General features: G+C 40.9%; 1 protein-coding gene across 4 annotated transcripts in view; it reads right to left on the bottom strand.

The window, feature by feature from the left end:
* LOC117399485 (rab effector MyRIP-like) overlaps nt 1-25456 on the bottom strand; it is a 198692-nt gene that overhangs the window by 82889 nt on the left and 90347 nt on the right. The gene's annotated exons all lie outside the window — the stretch shown is intronic.

Here is a 25456-nt window from a genome sequence, read left to right as displayed (position 1 = left end):
GCCACATCGGAGGGGAATCAGCACACAAGTAGCAAGTCAAATCTTGGAAATAAACTAGAGAAAAATGTGTAGTCTGCAGATAGCATTCCAAAGTCACGAGCATGCATAGAGGATGGCATGATGGTGGTGAATGGAATACATGGTCAACCTAAGACATTTCAGGCAATCTCAGACTGTTTTTTCAGTAGTTCTTAAGGAAGATGCAGGAAGCAACAGGATCAATGTTATGTTTGATGACATTTCAATTAAAAATGCTGAAAGGGAAGCATGAGCAGATGCTGTAGGTGTAATTATCTACAAGAAAATTGTCCCTGGACAGCAAGTCACTCAATGGAGAAATTATCTGAAAAGTTCCAAAAATAAAAATGTGGATTGTTCAACTGTTAAAAGATGTAAATGTATAACTCTTTAAATGTGTAATGTAAAAAAAAACCCCTTGTGGCGTCTAATTTGTTCAAACAACACAGATCTCAGGGCATCACCAACTAATCCTGACAGAAGATGACGTTTCACATCGGTACGTTAAACACCAACGGGTTTAAGGACAGTTTCCGCAGGGCCCAAGTAATCTCCTACCTGAAAAAGGGAGGTTACTCTGTGTGCTTCCTGCAGGAAACACACACCACTCCCACTGGCTACTGCAGTGGGGGGGGGGGGGGGGGGGGGCGTCTTTAAGCAACCTCACCGACACATCTTGAGGGGTGCCGACGCTCTTCACCCGGTCCTTTCGACCAGAAGTGACCGATGTGAACAACGTCGTGCCAGACCGCCTGTTGCACCACCAGATCCTTGGAGAGTCCAGTTTTAAATCACCAGGTGTCGGCCTACATGAGTGCCATCAGTGCCAACGAGTGCGTGGTCCTTGGGGGGGGGGGATTTCAACTCCACCGTCAAGGCCGTGGACAAGGAGGGGCAAGAACCCTACCCCCTCTCGTCGGCAGCTCTGAGGGACCTCTCAGCTCTCTCTGGTCGACATCTGGCGATGGCAACATTCGAATGCCTCGGGAAGGGTGGGTGTCTCAGTCCCGGATCGACAGGTTCTTCATCTCACAGAAACACGCTCATTGCATTCACTCCTCCGACATAAGGCCCGCGCCGTTCACGGACCACAACCTGGTGGCCGTGATTGTGGCCCTGGTGCCAGCTGGGCATGTCTCCGCCTACTGGCCCTTCAACAACACCTTGTTGGAGGACGAGCACTTTGAGCGGTCTTTCAGGGACTTCTGGACGGCCTGGTGTGGCAGACTCTCTCGCTTCCCCACGTGGAGTCAGTGAAGGGATGTGGGGAAAGCGCAGATCAAGATCTTCTGTCACGATTGCACGAGGGGCGCAAGCAGGTGGAGGGACTCACGGATCGAGCGGCTGGAAAGGGAGATGCTCGACCTGGAGAGGCACCTGGCTCGTGGAGACCAACTCAAGCAAAGCACGTACGTAGGGAAGAGGAGCACCTTTGTGCACTCGCGGGTACAGTTCCTTCGGGAGATGGACCGCGGCACACACTTCTATGTGTTGGAGAAAAAGAAGGGAAACCTAAAAAACATCTCCTGCCTTTTGGCAGATGATGGCTCCCTTCTGACAGATCTGGACAGCGTAAATGAGAGGGCTAGGGCCTTCTACTCTGCTCTCTTCTCTCTGGATCCTGTCGACTCCGACACATGCAGGGTTCTTTGGGATTGGCTTCCCACGGGTCAACTGGGGTGTCGGGGACGACTTCAAAAGCCAGCTGACGCTCCAAGTCTGATGCCTTATATCAAATCACCGGAGAGATGCCCCTTTCGATGAAGCGGGTGGTAATTGCACTGCTGCCCAAGAAAGGGGATCTGCGCTGCCTTAAAAACTGGCGCCCAGTCTCGTTGCTGTGCACAGACTACAAAATTGTGGCCAAGGCCGCCTCCTTGAGGCTCAAGTCCATGCTGGCAGACAAGATCCACACCGACCAGTCCTATACGGTCCTGAACCGGATGATATTTGACAACATCTTCCTGGTTCGGGACCTGCTGCACTGCAGGAGGACCGGTAGGTCAGTCGCCTTCCTGTCTCTGGATCAGGAGAAGGCATTCGACCGGGTGGATCACGAGTATCTCTTTGGAACCCTGCAATCATTCGGATTCGGGCCGCGGTTTGTCGACCTCTTCCAAATGCTGTACACCGCTGCCAAGTGCCTTTTGAAGGTGAAGGTGAATTGGTTCCTGACTGCACCCCTCACTTTCAGGAGAGTAGTATGTCAAGGATGCCCTCTGCCCAGTCAACTGTACGCACTGTGCATTGAGCCCTTCCTCTGCCTCCTTTGCAAGAGACTCGCAGGGATGGTGCTCTGCGAGCCAGACACGAGGGTAGTGCACACCCTCCATTTTCTCGCTCTTGTACCCCGCCGAGACACCGCTTGGCAGGAGCCCCTCCAACCCCCCGTAGGGTAAGCGTCCCCAGTGGGAGGCCCTGTACTCCCTGCTGGTCCCTAGAGGAGCTGGGGACCTGGGGTGGAGGGTGCTGCACAGAGCGCTCGCGTCAGGAGAGATCCTGCATCACTTTACCGACTCGGACGCCACATGCCCTTTCTGCTGTCTGTCCAAGTCCATGTGTTCCATATTTATTTTTTGTGCGCCAGGCTGCAGCCTTTTTTCCTTTTGTTGAGGAACCTTTTGCTGTAGTTCTGGCTGCATTTTTCACCAACCCTTTTTATTTTCGGGCACCCTATTCATGGCTTCACCAAGGAGAGGGACCTCCTGGTGAATCTGCTTCTGGCTATTTGCTATTTTAGGCCCTGTCCACACTACATAACCAAACTCGAGAACCGTACTCGAAACCGCTCTAATTAATACAGCTCAAAGCGTCCACACTGAAGTACCGTTTCATGTTTAGTCAGACTTATTGCATCCACACACCATTAGAATAGTTCAGTTACAATTCCCAGCAGCGCAACGAACGGTGGAAATTAATACGATAGTATCCCACCATGCACTGTATTATATTTTAAAATAATGTGTTATGCTTGAAGTTTTCAGGTTTTATTTTTAATCAGGTGAAGTTCCTTTAAACAAATTGAGCTGATTCTGTTTTAAAAATTAAACTCAGAAAAACCTGTTAATAACAAAACAACCTTTGTTTTTACCTTCATATCTTGCCTGAGCCTAATTCTGGTCCTCTTAATTTTATTTCAAACAGAGCTGACAAATTACGTAATTTGTTCATCCCCGATCCTACTTTAACTCGCATTTCATTTTTGCAGTCACCTAATTTTAACGTTGTGTTTTTGTTATTTTCCCCACTAGTTTAACAGATGTCATGAATACCTAGTGCGGAGTTTACACTGATAGCAAGTCCTTCATGCTCTGCGTATTTCGCCAAACATACCACAAAGCATTTGGGGATATTGGAGGATACACAAAAAATGTAGTTTGGTATTACAGCGTCCACACTTCTGATAAACCGCACTACCTGATGCGATCTAATTAGAACCGGACTCGAGACTATTATTATTATTATTATTTATTTCTTAGCAGACGCCCTTATCCAGGGCGACTTACAATCGTAAGCAAATACATTTCAAGTGTTACAATACAAGTAATACAATAAGAGCAAGAAATACTATAACTTTTGTTCAAGCAAAGTACAAGTGTGACAAACCAAAATTCAATAATACAGCAGATAATAGTGATAGTTACATCAGGATATGATTAAACAGTGATAGTTACATCAGGATATGATTAAATACAAAGTACTACAGGTTAAACACTTGGCAGATTACAGTATTCTGAAGTACAGGATTAAATGCAGTAAAATAGGGGTCAGATAAGAGCAAAATAAAGCACATTTACATGAAGGGTGATAGTGTCCCAGGATACAAACAGAGGAGTTCTACAGGTGCTGTTTGAAGAGGTGAGTCTTAAGGAGGCGCCGGAATGTGGTCAGGGACTAGGCAGTCCTGACATCTGTAGGAAGGTCATTCCACCACTGCGGAGCAAGGGTGGAGAAGGAGCGGGCTCTGGAGGCAGGGGAGCGTAGAGGAGGTAGAGCCAGTCTTCTAGTGCAGGCGGAGCGGAGAGGTCGAGTGGGGGTGTAGGGAGAGATGAGGGTCTGGAGGTAGCTGGGTGCAGTCTGGTCAAGGCATCTGTAGGCTAGTACAAGAGTCTTGAACTGGATGCGAGCGGTGATCGGGAGCCAGTGGAGCGAGCGGAGTAGTGGAGTAGCGTGGGCGAAGCGAGGCAGAGAGAACACCAGGCGGACAGCAGAGTTCTGGATGAGCTGGAGCGGACGGGTGGCGGACGCAGGGAGGCCAGCCAGGAGGGAGTTGCAGTAGTCTAGGCGGGAGAGTACCAGGGCCTGGATCAGGAGCTGGGTAGCATAGTTGGTGAGGAAGGGTCGGATTCTTCGGATGTTGCTCAGGAAGAAATCGGCAAGTGCGTGCCAGAGTGGAGATGTGCTGGGAATAAGAGAGGCAGGGGTCCAGGGTGACTCCAAGGTTCTTAGCGGAGGAAGAGGGAGAGAGTGTGGTAGATTCCAGAGGAACAGAGATAGAGAGATCAGAGGAGGGGGAGGAGGAGGGAAAGAAAAGGAGGTCAGATTTAGAGAGGTTGAGTTTGAGGTGATGCGAGTGCATCCAGGAGGAAATAGCAGACAGACAGGTAGAGATACGGGAGGAGATGGTGGAGTCAGAGGTGGGGAAGGAGAGGAAAATCTGAGCATCATCAGCATAGAAATGGTATGAGAAACCATAGGATGCGATGAGGGGGCCCAGGGAGCGGGTGTAGAGAGAGAACAGGAGAGGACCCAAGACTGACCCTTGGGGGACTCCAGTTAAGAGAGGGTGAGGTGTGGAGGTTGCTCCACGCCAGGTTACCTGGCAAGTGCGGTTGGAGAGGTAGGAGGAGAACCAGGCCAGAACAGTGCCAGAGATCCCCAGGTCAGCAAGAGATGATAGTAGAATAGAGTGATCAACAGTGTCAAAGGCAGCAGAGAGGTCAAGGAGAATTAGGACAGAGGAGAGAGAGGCAGCTCGGGCACACTTAAGTGAGTTGGTGACAGACAGGAGGGCGGTTTCAGTGGAGTGAGCAGAGCGGAAGCCAGATTGGAGAGGGTCAAGCAGAGAGTATTTGGACAGGAAAGCAGAGAGCTGGCAGTGTATAGTCCGCTCGAGGGTTTTGGAGAGGAAGGGTAGGAGGGAGACAGGACGGTAGCTCTGGAGGGAGGTGGGGTCGAGGGTAGGTTTTTTGAGGAGGGGAGTGATAGAGGCTTTTTTGAAGGCAGAGGGAAAGATACCAGAAAGTAGAGAGGTGTTGAGGAGTGAGGAGATGAAGGGGAGTAGAGCAGGAGCAGCAGCTTGAAAGAGGTGAGTGGGGAGGGGGTCCAAGGCACACGTGGTGGGTTTGTGACCCTGGAGCAGGGAGGAGAGGTCAGAGTCTGAGAGGGGCAAGAAGGTGGAGAGGGAGGGCGAGTTAGTAGGGGATGTAGTGGGTGTAGGGGTTGGAGCAGGAGGGGGTGCGGGGGAGGGAGAGGTGTTAAAGAGTTTGCGGATATCTGAGATTTTAGAAGAGAAGGAGGACCTACCTCCTGAGGTGGTCTCGAGTCCGGTTCTCGAGTACGGTATTAAATGCTGCGTAGTGTGGACGCAAACCGTATTTAGCACTTTTAAGCCGGCTTAAATGCAACTAATACGGTTTAAAGGCATAGTGTGGACAGGGCCACAGTTTCTGTATGGTCTGCAGATATACAAGGACTTTCAGTCCCCAGTGTTTTCCCATCATTCCCTTTACTATCACTGTGTTTAAGCAAAAAAAAAGGGGTAAAATAAATATAGTAACACTATACACAGTAAACAGTGGTCTGAAAGCAGCATTAAACTTCGTAAAATAAACAAGATAAATTAAAGACAAGAGATACAGTTTGTGGAGCTCAATTAAAATGAACATATCACTCTTGTTTACTGCCTTTATTGCCTTGGCAGCTAGTGTGCAGTGAGTCTCCTTAGTTTGTCCTTTTGCAAATTACATCTTGTTACTGTGGAGACAAATCTCCTGCTCGTTGTATGCTTTTGGAAATGTCAAACCCCAGTCTAACTAGACTCATCAATAAATCACAGAAAACAGGTACAGCTGCAAATCATAACACTCCATAGAAACCAGAAAAATATTCCTGCAGTTTTTCTTTTGAAAAAGATTACCTGGTTTCTCATCTATTATTCTTCACTACAAGTGGATGTAGGTACTGGTTGCCAGTTTACAGTTTATCACGAATATCAAAATGTACTATATTCATAAAAACGTTTGAAGACTTTATTAAAAAAAAAAAAAATCGTAAGATCCTATGCATCTTGGTGATGACTGATCAGATTACAGAATGCATATATTACACATCATTTGTGATCTACAGCCCTGAAAGAGAAGATGACCGCCAAAGCAATACTTTTGGGATATGCCTGCTTGTGAGGTATTCGCTGAGCATTTTATATCAAAGCTGCCAATAGGCCCCTCTGTGGAGTGACTTCCTTGGTCCCGCCTCCCGGTAATAAATATTCACTGCACGGAGACTTCAGTCCCTTTTGCATTGAACCCGCGAATGCGAGTGACGCAACCTCGCAAAGTTGGCGGTCATCTTCTCTTTTAGGGAACCGGGGTTACATCCGTAACCTATCGTTCCCTTTCAATTCGAAGATGACCGCCAAAACAATAATTTTGGGAAATTATACCAAAGTCACCGCGAGGGAGAATGAGCGGACAGCATATGAGGGACATCTTGCCAAAACCACTGCAACAACGCTGTTCCAAGCCGCTTTCTCCTTACTAGTGAGCTTCTTGGGGAATTGATTGCACTCCAGGATCTTCTTTATCTGTGGTCCGACAAAGACACCGGCTTTGACCTTTGCCTCAGACAGCTTATGGAAGAAGTCTTGAAGGTACTTGAAGGCTGCCGACTCCTTATCTAGAGCTCTGACAAATTGTTTCATAAGGCTCAATTTGATGTGCAGTGGTGGCATCAGCACCTTCCGGGGGTCCCAGTCGTACTCATCATACTTCAAGGCGTCCAGCAAGGTCTTGATGCTGTTGTAATCCTCTTTGAGGTGCACTGAGTGAGCCAGGGGAAGAGACGGGTACTTGTTACCATTATGGAGCAGCACAGCTTTGAGGCTCCTGGGTGAGCTGTCAATGAAGGACAGTATAACGAGAACATGATGGGAGACTACATTTGGGGGCTGATTCGTGAAAGTGATTTACAGTATAATCGTAAATCTCAAAAAACTACTCACTTCTAAATCTTTTGTAGTCATTTTTGTATTACTTTAGTATAAATACATGTTAATTTGGATTCATATGTGATCGAAAAGACACAAATTCGCCCGTTTTCTCATTGGAAATAGGTAAATTTCAAAATATCACTCCTGGTCACAAAAGCAAAGTTTGTGGGGAATAATAACCATTTTCTATACTTTTGAGGCATAAGCAATTAGGAAATAACACTTACTACCCAGGAACAAAAATTGTGTTACATAGTGTTATTAATCATGATAATATTTAGGTTGATAAAACCAACCTGTAACCCCAAGATGGATAGTTTCAATAGCACTGTCATTAATTATGTCCACATTGTTGGACCAACTGTTCATGCACTGAAGTGGTTACAGGCCTTAATTTAGTTTTTTGAACTCCCTCCTTCTCCCACTGTGTCACACACATGATCAACCTTCACTCACAGCATGGAGGAGTCTCCAAGGAAGATCAGACAAATTGGATTACATTAAAAGCAATGTTCCCTGGACTGCAACCTGCAGACTAATAGGCACGTATCAGTTACTAGACAACTACATTAATAACTTGAGCATTAGATTTTTTTCCAAATATACCAGATTGTTTAAGCCAAGGGATGCAACACCAAATCAAAACAAAAAGGCAAAACACTTCTTTATATACTATGCCAATTAATTATTAGGCTTCCAAGCCCATTGCTGGAAAGCCTATTTTTGTTGTTAAGATTATTATTATTTTTCTTTCTGCCAACAAAACCTTTAAAAAGTTGCATAAAATGAAAACCGTTCCACGAAAACTCTTGAAATTTCACAAAGTTGTAGGAGCCAATGGGAACTAATGTCCACAGCTGAATGAACACGATTGGTCACATGGTTTGGCAGCCATATTGAATTTTATGACACATTCTGGACAATTTACAAACATGTTCTTGTCGGAAACCACTTATCGCAGAGTTCTGAAACTTGGTATACATGGTTAGGGATTGTCCAAGATGCTCAGTGCTCGAAATGAAACCGATTGGTTAAGTGGTGTGGTGGCCATGTTGGATAACCTAATTAACACACAAATGTCTTCTCCAAAACCGCTAATCTGATCCAAGTATGGTTTTCTTTAACCCTTTGTGATCCTATGTCGGACCAGGTCCGACATTACAATTTTCCCTTTCCGGTCCAATTTCGGACCCTGTCCGACATCATCAAAAAGACGTAAAAAACAGGTCTCTAGTCGTTTTTTCTCCGGAAAAAGCAGAGAAAACCATTCAATGGCTGAGTGAGACCGATAGGAGCCGAGAGAATCCGAAGAAAAATAAATAAATAAATAAAAAATCAAACAAGATAGCTGCTTCTGCTTCCAGCGCTCAAAGAACATCACAGACATTTGCAGCGCTTTTTGAGATGTTATTGTAATAAGATCGCATTATTGAGCAGTTTGGTGATAAAATGAGTGATCAGGAGATGATTTATCGGTATGCACGACTATAAAGAGGTATGTGAAAAATACAGCGAACAAGGGGTGCAGCGGGGCTGGAGATGCAGTACTGAGTGTCCTGTTGATATACAGTGCCTTTTAACCCTTTGCAGTCCATTTATTAAGTGCGTGTCAGACGCGTCAGGTCCAATTTATTTTCACACGCGCAGTTAATTTTAGACGCGCTGTTTAAAAGTATTTTTTTTCCCCAGTCAAACAGGTGTAGAAGGCCGTGCATATCAACAAAGCACTCACTAGGCATCTCCAGCCCCGCCCCACCCTTTCGTTCGCGATAGCTTTCACATATGCTAATAAATAAATAAATAAAAATAATAATAATAAAAGGGTTAAACCTGTTTTACTGTGGAAAAAAAATACTTTTAAACAACGCCTCTAAAATAAACTGTGTGTGTTGAACAAAAACTCTTGAAACTTCAGAGTAGTGGAAGCCTACGGGAATTCATGTATGCTCTATTAAAAAAATACCTTGATGCTGACCTTGACCTTTGACCTCTCATTAAGGTCAAATGTAAAACTAGCTTATAACTCAGAGTGTAGATAGGGTCATGGTTACCATGGAACACAGATAGGAACCCATATGGGCGCTATTCAAAAATTACCTTGATCGAGACCTTTCACCTCTACTTAAGGTCAAATGTAAAACTAGCCATAACTCCTTACAGAGTGCAGAGAAGGCCATGGTTACTATGGAACACATACAGGAACCCACATATGCTTTATTAAAAAAATAACCTTGATCGTGACCTTTGACCTCTCCTTAAGGTCAAATGTGTTGTTACTATTAATGTCAAGTTTTAAAAAAAGCAGCCTATGGAAAGTGATGTCTACAACTGACTGAATGGCAACCAATCAAAATGCTTAAATTTAACAATAACTCTGGAAGCCGTAAAATTGCTTGCAAATTCTAGTTTTATCTTACTGTGTTATTTATTTTTGTTGCATCATACATCAAATCTCTGCCTACCATTAAATGTCAATTTGTAGTTGTTAAGCTGTCTCTGCATCCTAATAAAGAGAAAAGTACTAATTAAGGACAAGGTATTTTATGCTGAAAAGAAAATGTCAGTACAACTCTGTTCAATGAGTAAAAACAACGAAAGCACAACGATAAACTAGGCGACTGCAAGAATGAAATCAGCAATGAGAAGTTTACGTATTTTGTCACATCTGTTTGATAGAAAAATTACATCAGGCTCAGTCAAGATATGAAGATAAAAACAAGTGACACAGTTTTGTAATTGTGGCAGACACAGCCCTGTCACTGGTTCTTGTGAAATGTGTGCAGCTGGGACACAGAACAGGAGACGTGTTGCTGAGCAACCAATTGAGCCATTAGGTTCGCTGGGTGCAGAGCTGATCGGGAGGTCCGGATTGGGGAGACTGCGCCCAGCTTAAATGCGTCTGCGCCACAGCTTGAACAGACTGCACTGCCAGGCTACACAGAGGGGCACTTTGTTTACATCCAGGAGGAGAGTGTCCGCTCTGCAGGACAATTACTACAGAACCTTTCAACTGCAAGACGGTGCCTGTGAAAGCTCTGCTCAGCCAAGACCGTCGCAACGACCTGGAGCTGCTGTGAAGCTGTAAGTTAGTTTAGGGGGATGTGGATACCAACCAGTATAGAGAGGGTTTCGTAGTGTAGTAGGTTCTTGGAGCGGGACGTCTCTTTTAATGAGGCTAGTGCTCGCCTTGTGTGGCAAACGTTTTTTTAGCTTTGTTTTCTTTATTTTATCTGACACTAGGGCTACCATTGCTGGTACCCTAGTGACAGCCTGTGTTGAATTAAATCTGCGCACCTACGCGGCATGTGAACACCCACTGCTCTGTGTCCAATTCAGTATTATTCAGTGACACAACAGCAGAAGTTGATGGCAATCCCTCAGCCAGCTCTATAACATGAAGCAAACGCCGCAAATTATCCAAAGCAAGTCTGCCTTTCTTAAACCCTGTCTAATCGTGGTGAATTGGGGAGTGAATACATGAGTCAAGCTGACGGACTAGACACGTCACATACATTTTTAAGTCTGCATTCAAGAGAGACAGCTAGAACATTCTAAAGGAAAAGAAGAGAGATCAACGCATATTTCTGGTCTCTGTGAAAGGAGACGATTTCTAACGAACAGTTAATTGACTTTAGAAGTAGTGGGCCAATCTGTTTCCATAATAACAGTTCCGGTGGCAAACCGTCCAGTCCCGGGACACGACACTTATTCATTGCACGTACAGCATCCTCCAGCACCTGTAACGTCAGAGGCGTGTCTAGCATTGAAACTTGATGAGGAGATATTGGGGCAATTCCAGGGTGTTGATGTCTACTGTTGCCTTGTATGTATAAAGTCGAGAGTAAAATATCTTTAAGACCTCATTTACTTGCTCTGGACGGTAAACCACCCTTCCCATTGTATCATTGATTGCATCCATAGAAGTAACTTGTTCTGATTGTTTTACGCGCAAAGCCAATAATCTGCTTGGGTGTTCAGCATGGTCATAATAAAGCTGTGTAGATTTATGCAAAAGAAATTCCAGTTTATTTCTAGACAGCTTTGTGTCTGGCTTTCAAAGCATGTAGGCGGTCCATCTTCAAAAAATTGAACTTCAGTTGCGATTCAGCGTGTCTAACATCCTGCTATAGGCAAGTCAACTGCTGTAGCATATGAAATCATACAACTTCGAATATGACATTTCATTACCTCCCATACAGTATGGCGGGGTCACCTCTGAGGATAAATTAAGTGCCAGGAAGTCTTTTAAACTCTGTTAAATGTTTATCCTGCAGCAGAAATGTATTAAACCTCCAGCGCTTGGCCCATTTTATCTCAGAAATAAAATTAAAAGTGTATGACACAGGGGCGTGAGCCGAGATTAATATATTTTGGATCTCTGTGAACTTCACAAGTCTCAAAATATTACAGGATACTAGAATAGCATCGGTTCTGTTATGTTTTATGTCAGAATTTGTGACATAGAGAAAGAGCATTGACTTGGCACACATCTTATAGCAATATCCTATAGGACAGAAACATAGTAATGACAAAAACACAGTAAAGTAAAATAAGAAGGGAGCACATTTACAACAATTTAGAATAATAAAGAAGAGAGCCAGAGGGAGCCCATTGCATATCAGAAATCTCAAGCCACAGTTAACATCTGTACTCCCTCTCACTCGCTGGTTCCGCTCCCTATCTACCCCCAAATCCCAGCCTCCCCTTCCCTACTTCAACCTCCCCAGCCTCTCTTCCAACTCCCCCAACCAATCTAACAATTGTCATCATGAACCAGATTACCCTGAGGGGACATGCTGTGAGCCAAACCACCTCGCTGAATAGGAAAGATGAACTGCAAATTGAACAACCATAAACAACATATATATAATCTAGTAGCCCATGTATTCAGTGTTCAGGGAACTAATTAGAGTATAAATTGTCACCAACTATAACAATGCCACAAAAAGTAATAAAGATTGTGGAAATTAACACAGCCATGTATCCAGATTATTAATAATAAACCACAGTAGTATTTTTAATAGGGTTATCATATTCTCTGCAGTGTAGATATCCCTTTGAGGACCTTACATAATGACTAGATCAATGTCAAGAAATTACAAGGGGAAATGTGCAAACCTGATGGGTCACTGTCAATCACAGAAGGAGCAAGACGTATCCACTTCCATACCGTGAAAGTACGTAAAATAGTAATTTGGAACAAAAGTCAGTCCTTCGATCCGGGCCAAGGGATAAGAAGCGCAGGGTCCTGTGCTCAGAGGGATCAGTCGACCCCGTTGTATCCAGAAAACTTTGAGTAAAGAAGGAAATCGATCTCTTCAGTAGTGGAAGACAGGCGCTCCCCTCCATGAACGATGCCCGGAGCAGATTTTCGAGCAGCCTGAAGTCATTGTCGATCAGTGTAACAAAGGCATTGAAATATCATGGTGCAGGTTTATTGGAATCCCGAGGGCCATCTGCGTATACGCGATGTATTCTATTTAACTCCAGAACAGGGTGGTCATTGCCTTCAACCCCTTCAGGAAGCCCCACCAGTCTGATGTTACATCGACGATTCCTGTCCTCAAGGTCCGCCATCTTATCCTTCATAGCATCAATACGAGCGTTGCACTGATTTATTTCATCTTTCTGTTGCCAAAAAGATCAGCTCTGGTGAAATCCTGCATGGCACAGCTGTTTCATAGAGGAAGCAATATCAAACACCTCCCATTTAAGAGCATTGAGGATAGTAGCTGTTTTGGTTACCCTTTAAATCACAGGCCACAAGGCCGTGTCAATTGCTTCCTGAACTGATCCACGGAAAGTGCGTGAAATCTCTGCCAAGCAGATGTCCAAATCATTGGTGCCCAGTGACCTCTTCATACTCTTTCCCTCTGGTGTGGATTGAGGGGAAGCAACGGGTCCCTTGCGTGAAGTAGCCATTTAGAGATGGTAAGAAGACAATTTTTACATAAAAAAATAATTATTTGATTATAAATGAAAATCACAAAGTGGTAGCAGGAGCTCCAACAGCAAGCAGCCATCCCAGCGATAAGGTCACGTGATCTCATATTTCCCTTTTAACGTAGAAATACAAGTCAAAATATATAAAAAAAATGGGAACTTCGAAAATAAAATATTCTGCTATCGTGAAAAAAAGCATATTTGCTATTTAAAAAAGTATTTACTATATATATATATATATATATATATATATATATATATATATATATATATATTATATATATATATATATATCGCCTTTAACAAGACAAAGGAAATTCAAGTGAACTGTCAATCACAAGCTGTGGGCAATACCAAGGAGCGGCTCAGAGACGAATTAACCAGTGTTTAAGCACGTTGCATGACTTTAACCACCACCCATGAATTCAACGGTCCAATCAAGATGGGTCAGCACTTAATTCAAAAGAAGAGAGCAGTGGTTCTGAGAAATGAAATGAAAGCTGAACTGCTCTGAAGAAAGTTTCTGAAACTTGGAAAAAGCAATGGGAAAGTGTGCTGGAATCATGGGAGAAGCTATGGTCTGAAGACTGGCTGAAATCATGTTTTGAGAAGGCTGAAATTAGCTTTGAAGAGGTCCCTAGCTCTTTGCTATACGAGAGACTGAACCAGTAAACGGGACACCGCCTTGATCTGAAAGTGGGTCTTTGTATCCATGTCACTGCATGAAACAAAATGAAGCAATGCCAACAGCTGGGCCTACGGTCATGCACTCGCCTACAGAAGAAGTGCAACGAGAACACTTCTACAAACTACATAACTTTTCAATTGCAACTCATTCTCTGAATTACATCTGGTCAGTGCTACTGTTTCCAGTTGGAAAACTCCCAACAAGTCAAAGATAATGCTACAACACTATTGGAAATCAACAAGCTGATCTCCATTTGAAAATAACTATTTGTTTATTGTGAGCCGACACAATGCAATATGTACTTCAAGCAAAGTACAGGCCTTGTTTCATTGGAACTTCAGATCCAGAGAGAGAAGCAGCTGCAGTGTTCACCATCAAAGACGAGCCTTACTGTTTAGTTTAAAGATTGGCATATGGAAGCTGAGTTACATGTTTTATGTTGATACAATATGCGTTTTTATTACTAATGTGTGAAACCTCAAATAATTACTATTGCACATATTTTCAATTAGATAAAATGTACTGGCATTAATGGCAATTCGTTTTTGAATACAAGATCTTTAATTTGTTGGTATCGTCACACGTGTGACAGAAATGTTGGCAGGACTCCGGCACTATACAATATAGCACTGCACCACTGGTGAATAATATAAAAAAGACCTACATTCACAATGTGGAAAACAAAAACATAAAAAATCAGACCTGTATCCTTCAATACTGCAGCCCTCACCCACCCACCCACATCATGAGAGTGTATATTATTAAAATTAGACAAGTAACCATGTGAATTATATCTTTTGTGACCTAGGTCACCTAGCTAACTAACGTCATTATTAAATTTACAAGTCACCTGTCATTATTTATTTATGAGGTGGTCATCAAGTCATCAGCACTCAGGCGGCTGGTGAAATAGCGGATTTACAGAAATTGCTGTGGGTCTGCATACTAATTATACTGAACGTGCCATTTACAGTGAGATGATAGGACAGCTGGTGTGTGAACAACAGGATTATTTTGTGGAAGAGTTCAAGGTAATTGACCCTTTCCCAGCTACCATAAACTGCAATGACTGTCGTTCAATACTGAAAGTACTGTACATATTTTCTTTTCTCATTTGCATTTGTAATATAGTAGGTGACGTACTCTTATGCTTTAATGTACAGTGATACAGTGTTCCCTGCTGGCACCTAGAAATTAAAAAGTAATTTAAAAATCGCTAATTATTGTTTTTTTTTCATTAAGAGTTAAATGTGACTTGCATTCAGGGTCTTTTTTTTTGTGGCTGCATTTGGGGGTGCAATTTGAATTCAGTGGCGACTTAAATTCGAGTAAACACAGTATTATATCAGTGAAGGGCACTTTTTGTTTTTAGAGTCACAGAATGGAGACACCACAGAAAAGGGATTCATCAGCGATGGACCCGAACACCCCCTCCCAAAACTACAAAATTCAAGCAGATACTTCTCTGATGACACAGCACTGAAGGTAACGAAGCTCAGCCACAAGGATTCACGGGGCCAGACACTGCCCTGGCTAACAGAGACACAGCTTCATTCGCCGAGAGATTTAACTGTGGGATGCATCAAGGAATGTTTGAAAAGCGAAATCATCACGGAAATTATTATTTGTTTATTTAGCAGATGCCTTTATCCAAGGCGACTTACAGAGACTAGGGTGTGTGAACTATGCATCAGCTGCAGAGTCACTTACAATTATGTCTCACCCGAAAGACAGAGCACAAGGAGGTTAAGTGACTTGCTCAGGGTCTCACAATGAGTCAGTGGCTGAGGTGGGATTTGAACCGGGGACCTCCTGGTTACAAGCCCTTTTCTTTAACCACTGGACCACACAGCCTCCTATATGAAGTCTATCCAGGCTCGTCTCCAGCAAACAGAGGAGAAGATTATCGCTCCTCACTCCTCTCTTGATAAGCAGAACAAGCGAGTAGATATTCTTCAGGCTGCCCAGCGCCAAAACCGGGCTAGCATTAAAGAATCAGATACAGCGATTTCCTTACTTAAATCTCGCCTGGGTGAGTTGGAGGATAGAAACCGCCAATCAAATTTGTGGATCGTTGGCTTGCCGGGGGGTACCGAGGGGGGTGACCCTATTGACTTCCTACAAAAATCCATACCATTGTGGCTGCCCTCTGTGACCAGGCCTATTGAAATTGAGAGGGCTCACCGCATTTATGATGGATCTAGCGCTCGGAGAGACAGACCTCATTTACCCATTTATACAGCCGGGTTTTTACTGGAGCAATCTAAGTAAAGTACCTTGCTCAAGGGTACAGCAGCAGTGTCCCCACCTGGGATTGAACCCACGACCCTCCGGTCAAGAGTCCAGAGCCCTAACCACTACTCCACACTGCTAGATTACACAATGCCAGTGTAAAAACTGTCACTGCATGATCAGATGCTTTTTCTTATCTCAGAAATGTGCTTAATTAGCCCCCCCTCCAATTATATATATATATATATATATTATGATGTTCAGAAATTCAATTGAATGTATTTTATTTATTTATTATTATTTCTTAGCAGACACCCTTATCCAGGGCGACTTACAATTGTTACAAGAGATCACATTATTTTTACATACAATTACCCATTTATACAGTTGGGTTTTTACTGGAGCAATCTAGGTAAAGTACCTTGCTCAAGGGTACAGCAGCAGTGTCCCCACCTGGGATTGAACCCACGACCCTCGGTCAAGAGTCCAGAGCCCTAACCACTACTCCACACTGCTGCCCCCATACAGTATAGTAGTTCAACTGATATTAAAATGTAACATTTAAATGTGAGTATGACCAACAGGTAATACACTTTCTGGATTTAGAGATACAGTATATACAAAGGAGAAGAGAATTACAAACTACAATGTATAACAAACCAACGGATAGGAATTCACTCTTATTGGCAAATAGTCAACACCCACGGTCACCAATTAAATACCTCTGGGACAACTCCTCAGGGTGAAAAGAAAATGCAGTATGGAGCTGCAGTTTAATGAGAAATCATTAGAAATTTGTTCCAAGTCAAGGGGGTATGATGATAATACCATATTACTGGCTGTGGAGAGAGAAAAGGAACCAACAGGGATCTGCTCCTCAAAAACAAAAACAAAAGTAACATTGAAAATCAGGGGAAATAAAATGAAATGATAACCTTTTCAATGGAACACAATCAATTAGCTAATCATGTGACAAGAATAACCTTCCGACACTGTCACATTTTAAAAAGTGATAATTCGTTAAAGGGAATAGTACAGGACAGAACTCCTAGAGTCAAAACGGGCAAGAAATATAAAAGATTGAGTGGTACACTCATTTAGCCCCAGAATAGAAAAAAGAACATGGTTATCAAATATCACAGATGGGAATTTTAAATGCAGCCACTGTGTAAACTGTTCCAATACGACCAATACAAAATTCCACATCTGAGATCAGGCAGAAAGATTAAGTTCAGTGTCTTTATTAATTGTAATACCACGGGCGTTGTTTACATGCTAACCTGCCCTTGTAGTCTTACATACACAGGACAAACGAAGAGACTTATTGCGGCTCTTTGTTACTGTTTCTTATTGCGGCTTTATGAATAAGAAATAGTAACAAAGATTACTTGATTGCAAAACACTTAGAGCTGGGCACGGAGCATCTCAGCACTCACTATGCTATGTGGGTATTGAAAAGGTTAATATATCTGCTAGAGGGGGGAATATAGTTAATCGACTACTACACAGAGAAGCATACTGGATCACAATGTTACAAACACTGGAACTGTATGGATTGAATGAGAAACTCAACCTATGTCCTTTGATTTAATCCTAGTTCTGTTAAATATATGGCTCTGCTTTTAAACAAAATGATTAAATTGTCGACCTCGGAATAATACTTAATGTTGAATGAATCAAATGAAATATTTATTATAATTGAATTATTGGGACCCAATTACTTACTCTATGAAACATGTTAAGTAAGCTTCTTTGTTGGATTCATTTTATTATAACATTTTGGATTGTATGTTTGATTTGTAGTCTGTTAATGAAAATGATATGCTGAATATACTAGGAGTATGGGGCACTAGTGAATCACTGGCTTTTTAATTGTTTGATTGTATAGCTAATTTGATAAATTGACTATTAGGAGTGCACTCAATGATAAGTGAGGGAATGTGTGTGTTTGAATATAGGGTGAGGAAAACGCATTTGTTTGATATGCTCTGAGGAGGACAGAATTATTGAAACGCATAAGCACTGATGTAAACGTGCTCAGTGTTTCTGGTGTACTTATTGATCTTGACATGAATAAATAAAATATAAACTTAATATATTGCTGTGGATATTGATTTTCAAATGGGAGTTGCAGTCCAGTTTTCTCCAATTGTGGATTTCTATCTATATATATATATATATATATATATATATATATATATATATATATATATATATATATATAAAGAGATCTTAAGTTCTGAAAACTGCGATATGTGAGATTATCTGAATACTAAATAAGTGATGTCACAGCTAATATAAGTCGTCCACGTCCTAGTAATTTAATTAAACATACCGCTGGGGGAGGGCGAGGCTGAACGTGGTTTCACTGCCATCTAGTACTATAAATGACATATGTAGCAACTACAATTTCCTTATCACAGTGATTGACACCCCTGGGGCAGGGCACTTCATGTGTTTCCAGAATGTATTAGCGTCTGGGAACTAGGCAAGTCCTGTCCGTGAGATTTTATGCAGTGAGCGTGTGAGAGTGAGACAAGGTCCTAATGCGTGTGTCTCACGAGTCAAGCTTGAGACTTGAGGTGTATGATTATAGAGAGAGAGAGAGAGAGGAGAGAGAGAGAGAGAGAGAGAGAGAGAGAGAGAGAGAGAGAGAGAGAGAGAGATAGTGTTAACATGGTAGAAGCTGTTCAGCAATAAATACACCCACTACTTTTTAATTATGATTGTGTAATTATATAAAGTTATTTTAACTGCTTCAGAGCTACTATGATGCTAATGAATTGAACAAGCTTTTCAATCTGGTAACCCTAAATAAAAACAACAATTATTCTAATTGGCTTTATTGACCACAAACAATATGGCTGTGAGACAAACGAACACAGAAACAGAAGGCCTGCATAAACATACTATGTATTTCTAAGAAAATGATAATATTGTACTCCTGATTGATCACCACCACCTTCTTTTTCTTCTTCTCAATAAAAAAAAATTATGGTGGAATCCACTCACTTGCAGTGCGTGTTTGTGACTGGTGAAGAAGCTACTGGATTCTGGATTTCTCGGCAACCTATTTCTACCAATTTACCAATGTCAACCGAATTGGAAGGTAAATCTATATAATAAATACATTCCGTGAATTAGATTCCCTGCTTCAAATCTTCTCTTGCAAGTGGATTATAAGTCTTGTGATCCATGGATTGTGAAAAATAATCCACTTTGTACAGGTCTGTATCACCAGACCTAAAAATTCACATTCATGTTGTGATTTATAATCCTCTGCTCTGGAATGGGAATCCTTTGAGTGTGATGCATTTTAGCTTTAATTCCTTTATTGGCAAGCAACCAAGGGTTTTAATTTACAGTTTTGAAAAGTAAAGGTCTTTCAAACAACACAGTGCTACAAAAGACCTTTGTCTCCAGGGTCAGATATTCAGTTCCAAAACCCTCAAATTAGAAATGGGAGTTTTTGTGAACAAGACATCCCGTAGCATAATCTAAGGACACTTTCACACTTAGTTCACTTACAAAATTCAAACAAACAAGTTTATTTTAAAGTGAATTCAAATTCACTTGTTTGGTTCACATGCAGCTTTATCCAGACAACAGTTCTGTTTCACATTGCACTTTTCCAGACGCATTTGGCTCTCCAGAGCAAAAGTTATATTTGGCAACATTTTTTCCATCATGCCAAACATGGAGAATACTTTACGTGCTGTGCTGTGCTGTGCTGTTGTTTGTGTTCTTTTGGCTTATTTGGTGCTTACAACTACAAATCACTGCCGAAGAATCGGAACATGTCGCAAGAGCATCTCATATTTGTCGGGAAAACAGTTGTTTTGGAGGAATTGCGTGAGCAACATCTGGTGTTTAGAAGACGTTTCAAGTGAAGGCAAATATTACTGCGGCGTGCCTTAATCACGCCTTATTGTATTACTACCAGAGACAATCATCCCTTACCAGGTGATTATGAAAAATAATTTACATATTGTACATTTCAACAAACTGCAAGTTTGCTGTTATTGATAATAATAATAATAATAATAATAATAATAATAATAATAATAATAATAATAGCTTGTTGTGAAGGCTGTACGTGTGACGGTTGTAAGTGAGGTGAGATACAGATGCAACAAACAGTAGGCGCTGGTTTACTAAATTCAGGTGGAACAGCGCAAATGCAACACTAATGTCTTTTCCTTGCGAGTGTATATGGTACAATTATAATGAAGCCAGATGCAATACATGCTAAATAATGATTAAATTGTCATTTCATATTTTTCCTATGACTTTGCTATTATGCTTAAACGCACATGTAAATCTAGTAAATCGCAAACACTGGTATTAGCATAATTTTATTGAATAGCCCTGGGTTACGCTAGTTAGTAAATCAGCCCCCCAGTATTTATTTTGTGATGTGCTGTTGTGTACATGTGACATTATGGTGTTCTTGTCTGGTGTGTATGTGTAGGTGTTTTTTTTTGGTTTTTTTGTTACATTGGTTATTGTAAAACCATGGAATGTGCCTCAGTTTCAGCAGTACCCCAAGTCATTCTTTGTGAAGACATGTTTTTGACCAGCCCTGCGTTACGTACGTCTGTTTCCTTTGTGCTTTCTGAAGTACGTCACTTCCACAATTCGCTTTGTTGTTTGGAGAGGTTAGTTTCCAAATTAACTGGAGTATGTCTGGTTTAACATTGCAGAAAGTTGAAAAGGAACACAGTGGCAAACATACAGAGTCCACGTCCAAGCAAACTGAGTCAAGTGCTGGGACAAACACAGGATTTTCATGTTCGGATATTCACTCATAATTTAAATATTTGTTTGGATATTCGTTCGTTTTTAAAAAGTAATAAAAGCCATTATATTGCTCAGAACGCAGGCAGATACAGCATAGCAGCAGGGGCAGCGGGGCGTGGCCCCTGTGTGTGTGTGTGCCTTTATTTTACAGCAAGACCATGGTGCATAAATCGATTGTATGACTAATTCTATTTAAATTGAGTATGATATAATGATATTAACCATACTTGGTATAATACTTGATTATACATTGAACACAAATTATTCAATCGAATACAATCTACTCCTTTTTATAACTTCAAATACATTCAACAAGATTTATTTGTGATGATTTTGACTGCTGAGTTGATTGTTGAGTTGTTAATGGGGAATTTTACATACTGCTACAATACGTTCTGGATTTTAAAGTATTGTATTTACAGTCCATGTGTCCAGTCGTCTCTTTTGGCAAGTGATATTTTCAGAATCATATTATTTTGAATTAAAATACTACTTCTGTTAAATATAGTACTGTACCAACTACTGTAAATCTAAATGGAAGCCTACTTACTTTAAAAGCTAGGAATTTGTGTTCCCTGAAAAAAGTTCCCCCAACTCGTACGCTTACAAATTTCAATGAAAGAATCAAAGTCTCCATGTACAGTTCCACAAACGCAATTCATATTTTTTCTTTGTACATGTGTGTGTGTGTGTGTGTGTGTGTGTGTGTGTGCAGGGCAGGGGGTTGTATGGGTGGTAGGGGGCAGGTTAAAACGTGCTCACCTACATACACAAATCAGATGAAATAATCAGATGATGTGTCACACTCGTTTAACCGTCACTGAAGTCAACATTTTACAGGGTCGGATATGTGAGTGCTGACTGTAAAATAATCATTACTCATTTCATTATCAGTAATAAGGAAAAAAAAGATGAAATAGTGTATGCTTATATCCACGAGACAGAATAAATGTTCTAATATAAGTCAAATACATCAGATTTACAGTGTTTCCCCCTTTTTTTTTTATTTGCTCCAAACAAGTTCCTGTGATGTTTTGTTTCTGCAGTTTGCTGTAAACTGTTTCCTCCCTTTAGACACTAAATGTCCCTCTCAGTGACGTCACACAAAAAAAAAAAATATCAGGAAGTGAACATCAGTCCCTTCCCTATCCATTTATGTGCGTTTCAAGCCTGTACTGCAAGTACGGTGGCCCTGTAAGTCTAAAAAACAAAAGTGCTTTTTTTATCGTGTTTACACGATCGCGGTCCTAGATGACCACTTCAGTATGATCGTGTTAACATGATGCCGCTCCTTAAAGGGTTAAACATTGTTTTATTTATTCCTAAAATATAGTACATAAAGTTGACAACGCATTTTTTTTCCCCCCAATTCCTTGCCATTGCCGTTTCTTCACAGTAAACAGTGGCCATAGACACATTTTCATAAAGTAATAACACAAGGTTTACTTGTGCCTTTTTGTAGCTGAACAAGCAAACGAAAACTGAAATTTAACTTTAAATACGTCAAATAAAACAAAAACTTGGAAATGGTGTTGTAAAATGAAGGGTAAAAAAGCTCACCTTTTTGGTTCTCGTTTATTACATCAGTGTTTCCCAACCCTGTTCCTGGCGGAAGACCGTGTCTGCTGGTTTTCGTTCCAACGTAGAGCTCAATTGCTTAATTGAACCCTTCATTGAACTAATTAAGTGATGAACTGGGCATTTTTCCGTTATTTTCAAGGTCTTCGTTTGTTGATACGGTTCAATAAAGCAGTGTGCCGCCAGGAACAGGGCTGGGAAACACTATTACATTCCACATAACAAAGTCGCAACAAAATATATAAAATCTATATAAAAATCATAATTCCCAGCACTGTGTAAGTGAGGCATTACAGAATGACGTGCTTGTCTTTTTTCGGTCCCATGAGATTCTGACTTTCTGACCTTTTTGACCCAAATGGCGTTCCATAGAGATCACTATGCTTGCGCGTACATATTCTGGTTTGTTTACTTTTTGCTGTCTAAAACTTTTAAATACAGGCTTGAGCTGCTGTGTTGATCCTGTTTTTTTGGGGTTTTTTTAACATATTAACATCACATCTCACACAGAGCTCTTTTTTATTTGCCATTTTTTGAAACTGTTGTGCAACTTCCGGTGAGGTGGTAAATAAGTGCAGGGTATTTGTCATTTCTAGCGAATCCGAAAATAAGATTTATGTATCCGAATACATGTCAGAAGATATTTGTTCGAATATTGGGACATTTATCCCAGCACTATAGCTGAGATGAGCATCCTAGTGCGATTTTGTGGTTCTCTGAGGTTTCACATATAACTCGAAATGAACTAAACCATACTTCAATCCGCATCAAACAAACTAGTTGTGAAAGTGCAAAATGAGAAATCAGAAGTAAAATGAGAATGTTATCTGTATATCATTAATATGGTTTAAAGATTAAGGTTTAAAACAATGTGGTAATGAAACATGTTTCTGAAAAGTGGTTGATGTTCATTGGACACCACCTGTTATGAAACTTTCTTGAGAGAAGTCTGTATCATTGATAGAAATAATGGCAGTGAAAGGGTTTTTTTTTAATTTTTTTAAACTTCTTGCTGGACAACGTAACAGAACTAAGAAAATCTTTCTAGGAGAAGAAACTTAAGTTATATTAGGTCAATGTCATTGTCACCAACACATTAAACATGCAACAGGTTTGTATAACCCTGCTTCTACTGTTGCAGCTGCAGTTTTGCTTAAAAAAAAAAAAACTGGCACGATTTATTTCACATCTACACCCGCGATTGAACTTGCCCTAGGGAATCACAGAATAAGTTGCCAAGTGAAATGATTTATGAGATACTAGCAGTAGTAGGTACTGCTCATACAAGCACCCCTCACAGGGATGCTGATGTTACAGATAACTTTTCTCAGTTTCTTTGGTACTACAAAAGTCTGGAAATGCTTTTTAAAAACAAACTCAGGAATAACTACAAAAATGTTGTTTGTATTGAAAATATGTATTATGAAGTTAGGGCTTCTGGTTTTCAGTTTTTATTAATTTAATTTTTGTGCTCATTTTTAGCTATTTGAGTTATGTTAAAAAAAAAAAAAAAGTTTCCGGGCTTTCACTTTTTATATACTGTATGACATTATTGTTTTGTTTTCAAAATGCTTTGACCTTTTTTTTCTGTCAAAATATGTATAGTAGTAACTTGACAGTACTTGCACACTTAACTTGTACCTTCTTTCCTTCGCTGTCATCCACAATGAAATCCTTATGGCGACGGGTACATTCTTTTGGGGTTTTTGTTTTTGTGTGTAGGCATTTTTTTTTTACATTTTGCCACAGTTTGCAATTCTGTTTTAAATCCTCTATCAACTGTAATACAGCTTTAAATCCCGCAAACAAGCCTCCATTCCTAATTGTAATCTTGTTTAAAATTTCACAAGTGGAGTCTCCAATAGAAATGTAGTAATGTGCTGCCACGCAGTAGTTGGTGCGGGTTTAAAAGTATTCAGAACAAATCAATGATAGGTACAAGTCAGGAAAGAGGGACTTTTATTTATTTATTTATTTATTTTTATTTTTTTAAATGGGAAAGGGGTGGTCAACATGAACTGAGTAACCATTTCCATAATTTTTCCAGTGTTTATTAGCTATACACCGATTTCGTTTTTTTTAACTGTGGGCGTTTCATCGTTTATCGGTTAAACCTGAAAATAAAAAAGCCTTAATTATATAATTCTGTAAACTTCTGTAATAGGCAGGCATATGCTAACACTGCACCATTGAAAATGCACCAAATCTCAGAACATTTTCTGGGGCAGAACCCCTTGTTTTTTTACTGAACCATTAGATGTTAGCACATAAAGGTGATGGATAATATCCACTTCATGTAAAGTTTCTGTTAGCACAATACAATTTCTTACACAAAGGAATAGATAATCATTTAAGGTATTTGAAGGCATTAAAACGGTCTCATAACAGACCAGTTTTTAAAGGACATGTTTTATTAGAGTAAAATGTATACAGCAGTGGAGGCTCCTTAGTATTAATATAATAAAGTTCAATAAAACAAAATATAATAATGTTCAATAAAACAAAAACAGACAAACATTGTCTAAAATGCAAGAAGAAAAAAAAATAGATTCAACATTGCTATATTAACAGCAGTACTGGCTCCTCGGAGGAGGCAGGCCTCCGTTAGAAACTCCTATCTGCTATTAACCACAGTACTAGCAATGAAAGGTGATGTAGTCTGAGCCCTGGTTTTAATTTGAGCAAATCATACACTCCTGCCCCCTGCTGAAGCACTACTACTGTGTGCTCGATTATGAGTGAAATGTTGAATAATGGAAATTGCATAATTCGATTTTGTATTACATTTTTTGAAGGAGATTTTTAAGTGAAAAAAAAAAAAGAAATCCATCATAACGTTAGGACAAATTAAAAAACTTGACAGAAAGTTAACATGCGTGGATGACGGTAGTTGTAGTTTTCATCCGCATTTCTGTTGATTGGAAACACCTTTCAGCGTGCACCAGATAAATTACTATTCCCAGAAGACACTGGAAGCGTCTTTAAAG

Source organism: Acipenser ruthenus, chromosome 4, assembly GCF_902713425.1.
Source record: "Acipenser ruthenus chromosome 4, fAciRut3.2 maternal haplotype, whole genome shotgun sequence".
NCBI lineage: Eukaryota > Metazoa > Chordata > Actinopteri > Acipenseriformes > Acipenseridae > Acipenser > Acipenser ruthenus.
Note: the sequence above shows the minus strand (reverse complement) of the source record. Positions and strands in the feature narration are given on the sequence as shown.